Source organism: Myotis davidii, unplaced genomic scaffold, assembly GCF_000327345.1.
Source record: "Myotis davidii unplaced genomic scaffold, ASM32734v1 scaffold172, whole genome shotgun sequence".
NCBI classification, from domain to species: domain Eukaryota; kingdom Metazoa; phylum Chordata; class Mammalia; order Chiroptera; family Vespertilionidae; genus Myotis; species Myotis davidii.
Genome location: NW_006284343.1, coordinates 3,304,426 through 3,308,364, shown reverse-complemented (window position 1 = coordinate 3,308,364; position 3,939 = coordinate 3,304,426). Strand labels below are relative to the sequence as shown.

Sequence of the window (3,939 nt, the reverse complement as noted above, 5' to 3'; positions counted from 1 at the left end):
TTATTGATTTAAGAGAGGAAGTGAGAGGGAGGTAGACACATCAATGATGAGAATCATTGACCAGCTGCCTCCTGCACGCCCCACACTGGGGATCCAGCCCACAACCCACGTGCTGACTGGGAATGGAACGGTGACTTCCTGGTTCATCGGTCGACACTCAACCACTGAGCCACGCTGGCCGGGTGGCTCATGTCCTATCGGCGCTGAGTACTATTCCATGGTCTGGATGGACCACAGCTTATCTACCCATCACCTCCTGAAGGAAGTCTTAGTTGTTCCAGGTCTGATGGTTATGAACAGAGCTGGCCTCTCCAGGGAGAGAAGTGGGTTTTGACTTTAGCTGAGGCACTCTCTCCGGGGTGGGTTCAGGGCCCGCCTGGCCCTGGCCTGGTGGCCTCGCTCCCCAGCACAGGGCAGTGAGGCAGCAGGAAAACCCTCCAGCTCTGGCCCTGTGACTCCAGCTGTAGAAAGTCCCTCCTTATCCTGAGCCCAAGCCCACCCACCTCCTTGAACCAGGCCCCCGCTGGTTCGCGGGGTCCTCTAGGTCGGCCCGGAATAAGCCTCCAATCCTGCAGACACCCCGTCAGACACCTAAGGCTGGCCCCGTGTCCTGCAGACCCTTGTCTACATCCTCACCGTCCCCTAGGCTCCACTCTAACTGGTCAGTGTTGCCCCCAAACATGGCCTGAGTGAGGTGCCCAGACTGTCCACCCAGCTCTGAGCACGGGGCGCGGGGCAGGCAGAGGGGACGCTCATGTCCTGAGATCCCCTCTCCGCACCGCTGACCTGGCGCTCCACAAGCACCCGGACTTCTCCCCAGGATCTGCCCGGAAGCCCAGCCCCCCTCCTTCCGCAGAGCTGAATGGGTGTTTGTTTTGTTTTAACCAATAGTAGAGCTTTGACTCTATCTCTGTGAAATTTCATGTGGTTGGTTTTGGTCCAGCGTTCCAGGCGGAACAAATCATCTCAGATCGCGCCTCTGTCACCGACGGCATTTTTCTCACCCACACCCCTGGGGGCCGTGAGCAGCCTCATTAAGCAGCCTCCTGAGTTTTCATTCAAAACAGTGATCCTGGGGGCGGGGTGACGAACACACACATGCATACGTGCGTGATGTTTCTTCCTTCTTCAAACACGACAGGAGCTAGGACGGACCCTGGGAGACTGTGACAGGAACCTTCCAGGTGCCTTGACCCTAGCTCAGTGTTCCCATTGAAAGGGCAGGTCAGGCCCTGGCCGGTTTGGCTCAGTGGATAGAGAGCTGGCCTAGGGACTGAAGGGTCCCAGGTTCGAATCTAGACAACGGCACATGCCTGGGTTGTGGGCTCCCAGTGCGGTGGGGTGTAGGAGGCAGCCAGTCAATGATTCTCTCATCATTGATGTTTCTATCTCTCTCTCCCTCTCTCAAATCAACAAACATATATATATTTTTAAAAAGTGCAGGTCAGGGTGTCCGCCGTGTGCCCATGTGTCAGTGTGGGCTGGGCTGGGCCCTTCCCGGTAAGTGCCATCTTTCCCACCACTGGCTCCCTCTTGCCTGCCACAAATACCGTGTAGAACACGCCAACACACTGCACACTCCTGCGTAGTTTCCCTTCCACGGCAGGTTATGAGATCTGACCCTCCGGAGTCATTCTTACTGTTCCATAGTGTTCTTCTGTCCTTTGTCGTGTTTTTAAAAAGTCAGGGCCTCCCATGCGTCAGCACTTCCTTTGTCTGTCTGTCTGTCTGTCTGTCTGTCTGTCTGACGTCCCTCACGTTTGTGGGCTCAGTCCCAGGAGCAGCTTGCCGAAGCCATGGTTACTTTGAAGGGGCTCCTCTCTGCGGGGACCCCCAGGCGCCTGTAAACTCCTGACCTGGGCTTGGACTCTCCTTTACGCCTAGGACTTGGGCCCTGGCTGCCTGTGTCCCCCGCCCAGGCCCCACCCATGTGCTCAGTGCTTTGTCACCCCTGCGTCGCTGCAGGCAGGACTGGACACTGAAAGTGCCCTAACAGGTGAGGCTCCTGGGGTGAGAACCCACATCCTCACTCCCAGGCTCACGGTGTCCTGTCTGCATTCCCTCCTGCCGGAATCACTCCGCTATGGGTTCTGGGATGCAGTGGGCACTAAGCATTACGGGACTCTATCCCCTGAGGGTGGCCACCCAGGAGGTCTCAGGGTAGACCTGAGGCTTTTGGAAAAACCCCTGGAGATTGAAAACAAGAGTAACGCAACCAGCCACACCGGGGAGCACGTAGACAGAGCCCGGGCTCCAGCCTGAAGTTAGAAACCCTCACTTCTGCATCCGAAAGGAGCGTCAGTAACGCACTAAGAGCTACTGATCCCGCGAGAAGATGGACTGATCTGGGCTGGAGTCAGACTTTCTCTAACCTCAGACTCAAGGCAGCGGCTGGGAGGGGACAGGGACTCAGAGAGCAGATGCCCTCTGCTCGTGTGTGCCACCCAATAAACTGCCGGGCAGGTCACAGCCGGGCAGGGGAGCGGCACGCCGGAGGCCCCATCACCTCTGCGGGCATCGGATTCCCGCTGCCTGGCAGGAAAAGGGACAACGCTCACCCAGGGACAGGCTCCCCATGAGGTGCCCAGAGCTCCATCAGGAGGACGTGGCCAGAAAGCTGTTGAACCCACCTCTTGGGGTTTGTTGGGGGGGCTGATGGTGGAGAGTGAGGAAGGGGTGTCACAGTCATGGGCCAACCATGGGCAAGACGCGGTGGGCAGGCCCCCTTTCCATCTACCGCGGCCCCTCGCCCTCTTGCACACTGAGCCCCGGGCCGCACACACGAGGCCAGTGCGGAGGGTCACTCACCAGCAGACGAGCCCGGCCACCACGGCCGACCAGGTGACGCAGCAGGACTGGCGCGGCTTGGCCTGTCGGCAGCAGCACGCGCACACCAGGTAAGCCGCGAGGAAGAGGAGGTTCAGGCCCAGGCAGACGGCGGCCACCAGCCCCAGGAACAGCAGCGACTGCAGAGGGAGAGCCGTGGAGTCAGCGCTGGTCCTACTGGGGGTCTGGGAAGAGCCCTGTGTGCAGGCCTGGAGCGCCCACAGGGCGGTGGGTGTAGGAACCAGGCCCAGTAGTGCGTCTGCCACCCTTCCTCCAGACACGGGTGCTGCGGGGGTCGGGGACGACCCGCTGAGGGGAGGAGGTGTGGGATGGGGGGCAGTGGCAGGCCAGCCCCGGGTGTGTGGCTGACGCGCCTGGAGGGACACGGATGAGGCCCTGCCCGATGAGACGCTCAGAACCCCACAAGGCAGGAGGCATCTGCTGGCAGGGAGGGCTGAGAGTGACAAGTGACTGAGGGAGACAGGCAGGGAGAGGCACATCTGAGGGGCTCAGTGGGACCTGGGCCAGGCCCAGGAAGGGATGGCCTGGCGGATCTGCTTCCTCCGAGCCTGGTCCTAGGTGTCGGGTCCATCCAGAGAAGCCAGGAGCCAGCACTGTGCTAGGGGAGGGGAGATGTTGGGATGTACCCCATGGGGTCCCTCTCACCGCGTCCTGAATGGGACAGCGACCCCAGTGCCAATGGTGGCAGCAAAGCCCAGAATTCTGAAGGGGTAGGAGATGCTGACTCAGGCCTAGTCAGGGTCCCGTAAAGGGAGCTGCTGTCTGCCAGGAGGCCTGTGCCCACTCCATGCCCTCCGATCTCTTGATGCAGCCAGATGGGCGCCAGATGGCACCAGCACTGGACCTGGCTGTCAGTCAGGCTCCTAAGGGGATAGCCTCACCCAGCTTCCCACGTGCCCCCCAGGGGGTCCTGGTCCAGAACCCCCAGCGCTGCAGCCTGGGCTGTCGGGGCAATAACCTGGGTGGGGGAGATGCCGGGACCCTTCAGGTCCAAGGGGGAGATAATTCTGAAAATCAGAGGCTGGGGCTGCAGGCCTGGGCCCGGGGCCGCTCTGAGCTGGGCATCTGGCCGCAATGAGGTCACAGATAATT

General features: G+C 60.4%; 1 protein-coding gene across 1 annotated transcript in view; it reads right to left on the bottom strand.

Moving 5' to 3' along the window:
- TTYH2 (tweety family member 2) overlaps positions 1 to 3,939 on the bottom strand; it is a 42,862-nt gene that overhangs the window by 34,966 nt on the left and 3,957 nt on the right. The window contains exon 2 of the mRNA XM_015570706.1: positions 2,809 to 2,966. The gene's annotated coding sequence lies outside the window, so the exon portion shown is untranslated. The remainder of the gene's footprint in view (positions 1 to 2,808; positions 2,967 to 3,939) is intronic.